Source organism: Astatotilapia calliptera, chromosome 22 (assembly GCF_964374335.1).
Source record: "Astatotilapia calliptera chromosome 22, fAstCal68.1, whole genome shotgun sequence".
Lineage (NCBI taxonomy): Eukaryota > Metazoa > Chordata > Actinopteri > Cichliformes > Cichlidae > Astatotilapia > Astatotilapia calliptera.
This window is the reverse complement of record NC_137442.1, coordinates 33,720,974-33,734,731: the sequence shown is the minus strand read 5'-3', so window position 1 is coordinate 33,734,731 and position 13,758 is coordinate 33,720,974. Positions and strand designations below refer to the sequence as shown.

At 41.5% G+C, this 13,758-nt stretch overlaps 1 pseudogene across 1 annotated transcript; it reads right to left on the bottom strand.

Annotated features, from left to right (window-relative positions):
• Positions 1-1,174: 1,174 nt before the first annotated feature.
• Positions 1,175-12,062, bottom strand: LOC113014311 (PHD finger protein 12-like; annotated as a pseudogene). The gene is made up of 10 exons (XR_013904470.1): positions 11,987-12,062; positions 10,406-11,002; positions 8,782-9,077; positions 7,981-8,714; positions 6,420-6,532; positions 6,158-6,296; positions 5,950-6,043; positions 4,192-4,276; positions 3,940-4,078; positions 1,175-2,592 (listed from the first exon to the last, which is right to left on the bottom strand). The product of XR_013904470.1 is annotated as a PHD finger protein 12-like (transcript).
• Positions 12,063-13,758: the final 1,696 nt, after the last annotated feature.

Sequence of the window (13,758 nt, the reverse complement as noted above, 5' to 3'; positions counted from 1 at the left end):
CTGTCTCACTGAGCAATGCGCCACCCGGAGGCCGGGGGGTGCAAATATCTCTTACACATAGTTCACTTCGGTGACAAATCTCTCTTTTATGTTTTAACAAGTACTACTTCTGATGGGATCACACATTAGTGTGTCACATTAGCTTTATTTTTGACACTCTGTGTATACCAAGATTGTATACACAGAGTTTGTAATTGCAGAGAAATACTGAATTAATTTTGGGCATTTCATTTTCGAGCAGGAAGCTCAGAAAACCCTTTGGGGTTTAACAGGTTAAAAGAAAAGCAAAATCCACATTTCATTTTCAGTTTATACTGTAAATATTCCCGTTTGTAAATGAAAATGCAGATACTGCTGATTTTGTGAACACCCTAATATTCTTTTTCTTCATTTTCAGTAAAGAAAAAAATATGAAAAAATTGTTCATGTTTTCATTTGGGATTGAATATGCACGGCTCCCAGTGCCTTTGTATATATGGAAATAAATGCTATTAAGAACATGGAACTTTTCCTCTGTTGTTTTAAACACACTGCTATTACTTTGCACATAACTGTACCAAAGACAAAACTGAAGGCAGAGAGACCAACAAACAAACGGACAGTTGCTGCAGTAAAGGTCCGACCGAGCATCTACACCTCAGTCAGTCACAGACTGCCAAAGATTTTCATCAAAGATGTAAAAATGATCATTTTATTTAAAATCATATCAGGGTGTCCAGTTATTTTCGAGCCTCTGAAAATGGCCTAAACAGTTAATGCACCAACTTTGTGAAAGCCCTAATGTGTGACACCTTAATAACTGTATTTGCATCTGTTGCTGCTTCCTGTATTTTTGAATTAAACAACCATGAGGTACAGAAATTAAAACAAAACACATCTCTGTTTATTTCTGTTCCAACCCACGGTCTGCTTTTCATGGAGCACGCCATCACTTTGTCCATTTTTACTTATTTTTCTTTTGTCACGAAACAAGCCGAGCCCACCAGCATTCTGAATGACAGTATGATGACCAGGTCCGCGTCGACCTCATTGATAAATGTGCTCTGCCCAATCATAGGCATTGGTTGCTACCGACAACAAGAAATAAAGCAGGGCTGAACCATTTTCTAATAGGGGAGGGAGGGTAACGCTATGCAATATATTCATTTTTTAGAATTTATATTCAACGTTCATTGCAGCTAGGCTCAAAGTGTTAATGCTAGCTTATTTTAATAAACAACATGTCATATGCAAACAACTAGGGTGTGGCAAAGATTATTTTAGGGTGGCACATGCCCACCCAATGCCACCCCTGTAGATCCACCCATATCAGTGCTGAACTTGCTGTCTCAGAAAGTGAAAACCAAACAAGAGCTCAAAGTGGACCTAAAACAAGGCTGAAAATGACAGGCATTTGTTTGTTCTTAGAAAATCTTTCTGTATTTACAGGTTTGAACAGACAAGCAGCTACAGATAAAGAGTGCTTATATATACAGCAGCACAAGATGTTAAAATGAGTGCTAAAACTATACGGTATTTACAGATGGACTACAACTAAGAACAAGTTTTATCACAAAACGTCTGGTACTCTACACAGTATCACAAATTCAATGAGCTGTACAGTTAAAAACCAAAAAATGGCAAATCTACATGAAATCCAATGTTTCTCCAATCGAGAGGCACTGAATTAAAATGTATTTGCATTATATATACATGTTATAGTGTATAAGCATGTATGTGTTCATACATATATAGCTACCTGTGGTGCAAAAGCAGCAAAAGAAATTAGAATGTATGGAATTGAATACTACAAAGAAAAAAAAATGTTTGTGCTAAATGGGCTGACTGACAAAAAGGTTACACCATACATAACTAATATACTGGCAAAAACAAAGATTGAGCGCAAGGAAGTAATGTTTGCTCAAAGTCCTAACGGTCCTGACGGTTACGTCAGTCATTTAAAAGAAAAAAGAAAAAAAAGAGATTGTCAATAATACTTCAAGTTCATGCAAAGATATAAACCATTAAAACAACAACAAAAAAATAACTTTTCCCTGTTGACCAACCAGCTGTGCAGCTTTCCCTTCATCGTGACACAGAAGGGGCAAAATAAGAGGGAGGGCGGGGCTTCCTGTGCGGATTATGGAACAGAGTTAGAACGCAGTACGGGCACTTGGTGGGGAGGTACAGTCTCAGAGTCAGCCTCATCCTGGTTGGAAAAGCTGCTCGTTGTGGCAGTGCTGGGTGGTGGTGGTGTGGAGGTGTTAGCGGTGGTGGTGAGGGTGGTGCTGATGACACTGCTGCTGCTGGTGTTGGTGCTTGTGCAACTGGCAGCAGGTGTAGTGGCCTGCTCCTCTTTGGGCTGCTTACTGGCAAACTCAGTGATGCTAAAGACAAATTGGAGGCAGCCCAGTTTGATGTAGCTGCCATGGTGGAGCAGGGCCGTGCCCTCCCAGCCCGCCCCGTTGCCTCCAATTAGACTGGAGCTACTCGTTTTGCAGCTACAAGACGGCTCAGCACCACCCTGACGTTGGCTACTCATCACTCCTCCTACTGGCAACAACCCCACCATGGAGTTGGCTCCCTCGTCCTCTTCCCGTTTCTTACTGCGACCTACGCAAAGAAGAAATGCAGCAGGTCTGAGAAAGACGTCTGTACAGACTAGTGTCACAGTAAACTCCATTAATGTGGAGACAATGCAACCATAAAAAGATTTCACTGATTACATTTTATCCACAAAATAAAAATGAACACTTTGTTTTGAAAATGAGACTAAAATCATGTGGAAAGCTGAACTCTGGCAAACATGTTTTACACTCATCATCTATAAACACTTTCAGAGAAATTTGATTTAATGCTGTTTCACACTGCAGCTCTTTACTAATCAAACATCTGTCCAAATGATCTTTAATAACAGATTAAGACTGGAAGCTTTATGTGATACAGCAACATTCAGATTTTACATAACATGGTCTGCCACAGAACAAGTATATCTGACTGCTCATTTTAGCACTTTATTTATTTACCTTTCTCATTGCTACAATGCCACATGCACCAAGTTTACCACTGTACTGTACGTTTACTACATCCTTACTTTTACTTTGAAATTGCAACTGATAATAACAAGCCAGCCCGTTCTTTCCCATTTGGTGTTTTCTCTACCAGCAGGCTCGCTGGCTAGATCGCCATTATGGATGGAGATGAACTCCAACACCAAACTTGTTTTTTTCCTGCACTTCAAGCTGGCACTCTAACCAGAACCTACAACAGACGGAGAACTGGTTCGTGTGCAGTTCTCCAACAATGAGAATACAATGAGCTCACTGGGACTCAGAGCAGAACAAGAGCCAGCAGCTGCAGTCCAAGAACATGGGCTGACTGAAGACAGCTAATGATGATGTTCACTTATTTATTTTAGTTTTATATTAAGCTAATATTATTCACTTAAAAATAAGCACACATAGCTCAGCACATCTCATAGGCTACTGTAAGGTATGAATTACAGCAAGAAGGTGATAGGTTTTCTTGTCATTGGTTCACTGCACTGCATAAACTAATTACATGTACCCATTAAGAATGACAAATGTGACCTTAACCACAATTTGGATGAAGAACACTAAAAGCTGACCAATACTGCAGGAGCAGTGTCAGCGTAACAAACAGGACACTGACATTAAGCACATGGGGGGCTACACTTCTATTCAGTATTAGAGTATAAATTAAAGTATTCCTTTAATTTACAGAAGCAATGACGTTATGATTTCTTCACAAATAAAATTTTAACTATTTTAACCAGAACACATACAGATGAGTGGCTAAGTGGAAGAAGATGGATGGATATTCATAAAAGGTTTATACAAAATCTATGAGTGACGACCTCATCAGCAGTCCAAGTCAAACTGGGCACACAGACCTGGGTTCCTTCAAGCCAATCCAAACAGATGACGGAGATGTACTTACGAATGATTCCTTGGACTTTGGCTACCAGGCCACCGGGTGGACATGGTGAGGTCTTCTCAGAGAAATCGCATGAGTACAGGACATTATCCACTGTGGTGCCATGCTCGCTATAGTTCAGAAGCTCATAATGCTTGGTGTTCTGAAGGACGACAAACACACACACACACACACACACACACACACACAATTTACATCTTGGTCACTAACAACCACAGGAGTGCTCTGCAGAGTGATGTAGTTTAAAGGCCTCACCTCATCATAGAAAATACAGGCATGTTTCCCCGATACGTAGTTGCAGTGACCATAGTTTGTAAGGCACACATCCATGTCAGAGCCTTAAAGAAACAGTTAAAGACTTACACACCCTTTCCCACAACACAAAGAATACAGATTTGCAACATGGATTTTTTTCTGCAATATTGACGTGTCAAAATGTATTTTAATGACCTGCACTCCAATGTGACATATTGTGTTTTTGTTCAGTAGTTTTTATTCCACATGGTCCTGTTGTGACCCTCACAGGTCTAAGAACTTACTTTCACAGACAACTATCACTCAACCTGACTAATGATGCAGAGACTGGGAGCTAGTACAGGCTCAGTATATTATTATATTATACTCTGTCGTGTACTGCTGCCTGTTGTACAGAAGTACAGTCATGGTTAAAAGGATACCTTCTGTCAAGGTTTACATATTAGGACAAAATAAAAATCATCTTGTTTTTAGCAGGTCTTGAAATTAAATCTTGATATATAACCTCAGATGAACTATAAAATATGACATTACACTGTCATGTATTTGACAAAACTAAGCCAAAATGCAGAATTAGTGGATGAAGCACTAAGCAAACCCTTGTTGCTTCCATAGAAATAAAGATGGCAAATAGCAGGTACATACTGCTAATCAAACACAACTGATTAACTGATTATCAGCACGAGTGACCACCTCTATAAACTCAGAAGCATTCTGGTGTGTGTCGACATAATGCCAAAGAGGAAAGATGTCTTAAAGAATAAATGAGTGCTGCATGTCAGTATCTGAAGTTGCATGAAGCCAGTCCCAAACACCCTCATAATTCTACCATGAGAAAGATTATTCACTATTCAAGTGGAAAACATGCAAGACAGCTGCAAAATATTCCCAGGAGTTAAAGTCCAAAAACAGTCACCAAGGATCAGGCAGTGCAATGACTCCAAGCACGTCAGCAAATCTGTCTGGTGGTTCTGCAAGCTGATGAATGATGGGGTGTTGTTAGTTTTTCCACACACTGCTTCTGCTTCACTTCCCATTTTTATATCTGTAGGAGTGATTAGACACCAAACCAGGGGCCGTGGTACACCTGCTGTGTTGGCAGCTTTGTGTGTCACCAGTAAGACCATCACACAGCTATATCCATTCATGCTAGCTGTTACGGTGCATGTACGTGCTGCAGTATTCTTCTGAACAATAGGTGTTGCCCGTCCTCCAAATCAGCGATGATATAGAAGGAGAAGAAGTCAAAGTTGGAAGCCGAGGAATTTTAAAGTTTTTGCCAAGTTTCAACATCTCCCTCTGTGAAACCTGTGAACCTCTAAACTTTTGTACTGATATGATGTTAGGATGCCATTAAAAACAGACTTTAACCCAGCTGCAGCAGCAATGCAACAACACACCAGATTATAAAAATGCAGAAGTGCATGACCAGCAGCGATGACAGCTTACAACATGTAGCATCAACTTTGCTGTACGGTGACATTTGCCAGGCACCACACAGCAGGTATGATGGGGCCCTACCTATGTTCTACTTCGGTCTTATTAAACTTTAGTCACAAGGCAAGAATATAACCTAAATCAAACATGATTGACTGGAGTTTGGTGAACTGGTATAATTTCAAAAAACTACGTGAGAGCAGCTTTAATACTGTTCTCCTATGTGAACCTTTCCCCATCAAAGGTGAAGCCTAAGAGTGGCTCAGAGCCAGGGCACAGAATGCAGCAGGGTCAAAGTCACAGCGACTGAATGTCCTATCTGATCCTATGTGTAACGTCCTATAGCACATGCTGACAGCTGCTCCTCTTCCTGTCAGAGGGTAAAAGACCGCTCTGGCTTGCACCTTTTTCTGACCTGGAAGGAGGGGAGTGTAGGTTTTAATAATTAGAACAAAACAGCAATCAAACAGCAGAAAAACTGACTTCTTGACAAGTAAACAGACTAAACTGTAGTGCAAAGGTGTCTTACTGTTTGGGTGGGGTGCTGAGGTTTTTGGGGTAGTGCTGGTGGTGGGGGGAGGGTGGGTGCTGGGCACTTTGGGAGCAAAGAGCTGCTGGATCCTCTGATAGGCCAAGAGCTTGATGATCTCTGTATCCAGTTTGTCCAGCTCGATCCATGCACACACACAAACACACACAACCGCTAAAAGCTAATTACATCTTTGTGTGCTTCATAGCAGAACACAGCAATACGAAGGCTCTTAAACTGTCACATGTGGCCACAGAGTGACAAACTCACCCCCATCCTCCTCTTTTCCATCCTTCATGCAGCTGGACAGGTTGGTGATGGAGGGCAGTGTGTTGGGCAGCAGTGAGTCCGTCAGTGCAGGAGCAGCCTTTATGTCTGAGGGACAGGAGAGGAAAAAAGAGACAAACTGACATTGAATATGACGGCCCAGCTGTGTAAGTGTTTCAGTGTCTAAAAAGTCACTCCAACCGGTTGATGCACAAAGTGATACACTTGCAAAAATTCTACAAAAAGACTTCATTTAACACACTTCAAAGAGTCACGAGAACTTGTTGCAACATTATTTCATCTCCTTTAACTATCATGTGTTTGGGTTTTTGGGAGTCAAGGATCCCAATAAAAATCAACAGCACATCTTACTGGTGTGTCTACTGCATGAAGAGTTACAGCAAACTGACAGAAGCACTGATATCAGAAGTAATTTCTGACCACACCAATGTCCACTTTTTCCCAGTTAATGCCAGTCGTTTATCTGGACCTCTCTCCTATCACATCGAAAATGAATCAAAACTCAGAACCTCCGATCGATACGGTCTTGCCCATGTCAGTTATTTTGGTTTGTAAAATCTGTCAATAGTCCGCCCATGATTTACTGTCCCCTTTGAGACAGACATGTATGTTGTCACCTGACACTGCTCTGTCCAGTCTGTGGCAAGTAAACGTAAAGAGATGTCAGATACCAAGTCAGCTTCCCACCTGAGCAGTCTGTACCAAATAAAAATGCTGTTTTTTGTCTTACTCTTAGTAAACTAAATAAATAATTCACTGACCAAACACCATCCACTCTGATAATTTGCATCTGCTGGTGAAAGAAACTGATCTGACATCAGTGTTAAGTTAACAAGCTCTACGTGACAAGCTCTAAAGAGTCATGCATTAAATGAAACAGCAGGAGTATTTCTTGTAATCAAATTACTCGATGAATAGTTGCAGCCCTGGCTAGTACTACAGGCAGAAAGAACAAGCCTGTATGATGACTTTAGAATTACAAGTTTAGTTTACTTTAATTACTGTTAAACTACAGTGTTATGTTTTTACTTGTACTTAAATTTCCAGAGAAAACACTAAAGGCTGTTTTTGTGCTTAGATTTAACTCGTGCTGTGTCACTAATATTGCACTGTAATACTATTGTATCCCAGAAATTTACTAGTCAGTACTAATACAATAGAATTATGCAATTCTCAATACCAAAACAAAATGATCATCCCATGTACATAAAGGCTGCCAACCGACACACACTGCATAAAACCCCCACAATACCTCCTCCAAGTGGTGAGCACATGGGGGGTGGGCCTATGTCATCTCTTTAGCCTGTACACAGCCAGACTGCATGGGCTAAAACACAGTCTCTGGTTAGACTTCCTTGAGCTCTTCCCCAGGCCTGGCTCCAGGGTGGGGCCCTCGTAATCACTATAGCTACTGTACATTATCTCTTACACTTTAAAGTATTATTAGAGTAAATTATTATTATTATCATTATTATTACTATTAGCTGTATAAAGTGATACATTAAGACTGCAGCTTTGACATTTCTGATGTGTACCTGGAGTAGGTGCTGATGCAAACTACTGTGTCGTGCTCCTGGCTGCCTCTAGATGGTGCATCTGTGAAGGAACTGCTGGTGATTGAGAAGGAGGGCTTTTCATCGGTGCTCACACACTCCTCCTGGGGCTCTGTCTGGCTCCTGTGGTTCTGTTGGCCAATGTGGGGCCATATCGTGGGGGCAGTGGGGCAGTTCTGTTGGGCACATGCATTTACAGTGCTCTCAGGTTCCTTCTTAACCGTTTCTGTTCCTATGTGGTTCACCAGTCCAGAGGCAGAAGCTGATGGCGTCTTCCCAGCCTTCAGTCTGTTCTGTAGCTCAGCCTGTCTGCAGGAATCTGACGCACTGTTACAGTCTACAGGTCCATTGGCTCTGGGAGGCTGAACCAATTCCAGAGGTCCATTAGATTTCCTACAGTTCTGACATGGTGTCACGGTGCATTTGCAAAGAACTAGCCCTGATGGGCTGTCCTTGGAAAGAGAGGCCCCCTGGGAGTCACTGGGTGTACTGCAAGCTTTAGAGCAGGGGTCAGGGGAAGAAGTCCTTTCTAATGAGGCCTGAGTTTTCATGTCCTCTGATGTTCCACTTGATTGTGTATTTGCTTTCTGCTCAAAGTGCCACTCTGTTGATGAGGGCTTCTGTTTGATGGATAGGTGTCGCATGATACTGCACTGGAGAGCGATGACATCCTGAATCCAACTGAAACTGAGTGGGGTTTCTCTCCATAGCAGCCGCTATTAGGAGCTGAAAGAGTCTCTTGAGGAGTCGCAAGGTCGGAGCAGAAACTGTAGAACTCTGAACTTCATCCTCAGGCTCTGCTGCCTCCTCCTCTCCATCGTTCGGCTCCTCTGAGGGGGTTGGGGTGGATGAAGTGTTGGAATTTGGAGTCCCAGGTCGGCTGTTAGGCCTGCTGCTGGTTCTGCGGTCCAATAGTCGTACCTGGGCCACTCGTAGCCCAGGGCCTGCAGCTCCGGCCCCCGGAGGAAGACCGTCAAGCTGCAGCCGGCCAGCGTTGAGCAGCAGCTCCACAGATGGAGAGGCAGAGCGCTTGGAGGAGGATTTCTCTGGCAGGTCGTTGGTCTGTTCAGACTTCTGTTCTGTACATAGACACACAAAAAAACCCAAACACTGATTTAAAAGCCATCTCTTGACCCTGCTGTCCTACCTAGTTAGAGGCGAATCGCCAACCTTCCTTTTATCTCAAAAATTCTTGAAAAAATAATTTTTAAAAAGCTAACAGATAATTTTCAGAGGAATGGCTTATTTGAACAGTTTCAGTCAGATTTCAGAGCTCACAGCACAGAAACAGCTTTAGTGAAGGTTACACATCATCTTCTCATGGCCTCAGTGCAACGTTCAATACTTTTGACCATAATATTTTATTAAAGCAATTAGAGCATCCTGTAGGTATTGATTTCTGCAGTGGTTTGTATCATATTTATCTAAGGTTAATTATGGATGTGCTAGGACCAATTCTGTTTACAATTTAAGTGCAGTATCATCAGAAGGCATAGCATACATTTTCACTGCTATGCAGAGGACACCCAACTTTATTTATCCATGAAGCCAGATAACACACACCAATTAGTTAAACTGCAGGAATGTCTTAAAGACATAAAGACCTGGATGGCCTCTAATTTTCTGCTTCTAAATTCAGATCAAACTGAGGTTATTGTACTCGGCCCTGAAAATCTTGGAAATATGGTCTCTAAGCAGATTCTTACTCTGGATGGCATTACCTTGGCCTCCAGTAACACTGTGAGGAACCCTGGAGTCATTATTGACCAGGACATGTCCTTCAATGCACATATTAAACAAATATCTAGAACTGATTTCTTCCAATTCCAATCTTTGTGTAATATCTCTGAAATAAGAAATATCCTGTCTCAGAGTGATGCTGAAAAACTACTTCATGCATTTATTACTTCTAGGCTGGACTAGATGTTTTCTAATATTTTGGGACATCATTTTAGAGACAGAACATTACTTTTTACTTACCACATTGTTCATTCTCGCCAATGTCTGAGATGCAGCAGACGATAATTTACACTTTGCACTGTCTTCATGGATTATTGGTTCATTTTACGCAGATTACATAATAAAGTCAGTCTTGTAGTCCTTGCAGTCATATCAAACACACAGGCCAGCACCAAGAAATAAAGAAAAGTGCAAGACGCACTGAAAACGCTGACCTGTGTATCTCAATAATAAAAAAAACTATATACATATATACAGAAATAACTCCTCAGACTAGCCGCATCATGATGGTCTCTGTGTAAGATGGAGAGGTGTTTCCAGCCTTTCCAGACACAGCGCAGACATGAGGAGTTAGAAAGTTTGCTCCAAAGCACGAGGAAACATCCATATGTAACATCCATATGCCATATGTCCAGGAAAGGCTTCATTGCTGATCACAGCCGGAGACGTTTCCTTGGTGGAGTGGGGCTGCTGCTGCTGCTCTCCTCCTCTGCAGGCTTCCTCTTTGCACCCTGTGTAAACCTCTTCAGAAACTGGCAGAGCACCGACATGATTACTCTGCCGTCAGAGGTGTAGTCCGTAACTCTCCATCGATTTGTCATTTCCCTTTCCTCTGTGCAATACACAGTGGAAATGACTCTGGTGATGGTGTCGCCGTCGACATCCAGGGTGCAGACGCAGTTCCTCTGATCTGCCTTCAGGACAGAAAGATCTGCCTTCTCTGGAAGCAGAGGTGTGAGGAACCGTGAATGGAGGTGGGACTCTGCAGGCGGCACCATTAAACCAGCTGGTGAGTTGGTAGGAGGAGATGGAGTGGTGTTCTCCAACTGGCTCTCTGGCACATGAGTGAAAGGTGTCGTCAGCAGCAGTTTGTTAAAGAATCCCCTGAAGGCAATATAAGGAAACGCCTTCGTCCCCGTAACCAGGTTATGGTTTAACGAGAGGACCAGATTTTTCATAGAGTCCACATGGCTGGGGCTCAAAGGACGGTTCCTCAGGTTAGAGATGAACATCTGGCATACGCTGACAGGACTCACCAGCTCAGCTACGAGAAAACAAAAAGATCATCTGTGTTAATCGTGACATAATCAGACAAATTACGGATTTAAATGTCAAAACATGGCTTTATATCATCATATGCTATTTCTACACACAGACAATGAGAGGCCCGCAGCAGCACTCTTTATGAAAGCCTTAAGATTGGTAGAAGGTGAGAAAAATGGTTTTGCACTGTAAATGACTAAATTTCATGTTTTAAACCAAAGATCACAGCACCAAACTCTGCTTGTTAGCATGTTTAATAATGAATTCATGTTCAGCACTTATTCTTATTTTATTTAAGCATCAGTCTGTTGAAAATAAAACAGCTAAAGTCAGGTGAGAAACCTCCAACCTGCTTATTGCATGCACACAGTTTCAATTTCTCACCGAGCACATAACATACATCTGGACACCTGTACAGAGACGGCAATATACAATGCACTCACATAAATATGATATACTTAATTCAGCATCAGTAGCTATAACGGATTTTGCACATAATGCGTGCAAGATCAAATTTTGGCCACATCTCCGAGGACTCCCTAACCTCCCTCAAAATTTCCCAGCTTTATAAACGCAACGAGTGCCTCTGTGAACTCTCACAGCTCCATCATGCTTCTATACAGATTCGTAATTTATTAACTTTATCGTCTAATTCAGGGCCAGTTGCTAAAACATGTAAACTCAAACCCTCCACATACAAAAACAGGACTCCAGGATGACCGCACTGACGTCAGACGTCAGCCTCCCGCAGGTTCTAATGACTGACGTCGTTTCCATGGCGCGTGCGTTAAATTGAGTGGGGTTTTTTTTTTTAGCATTTTTCAAACCAAAATTGCCCAAAATTGAAGTTTCTAAAGTTTGACATATTTCACCTGAAATGTTCACACTCATGAAATCTTCCTCACTTTAAAGTAATAAAAGGCCAGTCTAAGGTGTATTTGTTTGCTTAAATATTCTATTAACTTATTAGCTCACTAAGCTTTACCATAGAGCTCATCCAGAATACGGGTGACACCAATGGAGAGCAGGTACTGCTCACGCCGTACTCCGCCGGAGCTCATTTTTGGGGTGTTTGAATCCTCGTTTCAAGCACTAGTTTTAAAACTTTGGAAACAAACAGGTTTTCACAGCGCTATTAAACAAACCTCCTGCTCGCACTCTCATGTGAAAACCAAATTCGAACGTTGGTTTCTGCTTTTATACCTGCCGCGCTACACGTCATCCTCCTTGACTCCCAGGGTCACGCAGGCGACGCGGAGTGATTCAGAATAAGTTTCCTATAATTATCAGATTTTTAAAAATAAGAATTCTCATTTAGTTTCGCAGTTTCTAATCATAAGTATTTTAATTATTGAATTATTGTAATATGTAATGTGTTTTTTGATCCTACAGTGATTTATGCGCAATTTTTGAGGACTCTGACTTTAAACTATTTTACAAACGCGAATTTGAAACTTGAATAAATAGCGATCCCTTGAGCTTTTACAATAGCCTATGAAGGTTAGTATTTAAGCTCAATAAGCTGCTGCATTTATAACATTTGTATTGGAAATTTATCTCCGTAAGCACAAAAATAAATCCATAATAAAAGAAATTTTACCGTTGAAGGAACTTCAGTGTTGATCGTAGGTCCACATGGTAATGCATGTAAAAGTAGTAGTAACTGTTGTGTGCCCACCTTATTACTGAATTAGGCAGAGCACGCTGAATTAAATCAGGACATAAAGCACGGTCTTTCTCTTGCTTTATTGAATGCTGTCGATCTGACAACTAGCCATGTAACGGGGCCTCCTTCGGACCACCACATCCAGTTTAAAAGTCATCACATTAAGACAGCCATATATCAGTACCTACATGACATCCCCCTTTCCCTTAGATTAAAATTTTTAAGACTAAAGTTTGAATGTCATTTTTTTTTCTTTAACATTGAACATTCTTTCTTGTCTTACTTTCGAACAATTATATTATCTAACTGCCTCACCACACACTGTAAAAAAAATTCAGTAAAAATACAGTACAATCTACTGTATACACGTGAAGGAATTTTCCGTATTAGTCATTTACAGGTATTTTTCTGTATTTCTCAACTACTGCAATGCATTGTGGGAAAAAGAACCTGAAAAGGAGGGAAAAGTAAGCGCAAGAGCAGCCATTAGGCTTCTTTCAGGCTTCATCTGGATTTTGGACTCTGAAGTTGGAGAAACTGCCTTCAAATTTCTGTGGTAAGTATTAAAACTCATGTTTCCTTTTATTAAAATATTTTTTTATTCAGAAAGAATTGTTGGGTGTTCGTCTTGTAATCGGAAGGTTGCCGGTTCGAGCCCCGGCTCGGACAGTCTCGGTCGTTGTGTTCTTGGGCAAGACGCTTCACCTACCGCCTACTGGTGATGGCCAGAGGGGCCGATGGCGCAATATGGCAGCCTCGCTTCTGTCAGTCTGCCCCGGGGCAGCTGTGGCTGCAACTGTAGCTGCCTCCACCAGTGTGTGAATGTGAGAGTGAATGAATAGTGGTATTGTAAAGCGCTTTGAGGGGTCCCGAAAAGCGCTATATAAATCCAATCCATTATTATTATTGATTTATTTGTTAACTGGTTTCGGCTGTCTCCAGACAAGTCAGGAATATTTTGCTGACTCAGTTTTTAAAATAATTGTTATTTAGGTTTAACAAAAGAAGCTTCCCATTTTAGTTAATGTTAAAATAATCTTTACTGTGATACCACCAGTTTTGCCCTTCAGTGGCTGAACCAGTTTTCATAA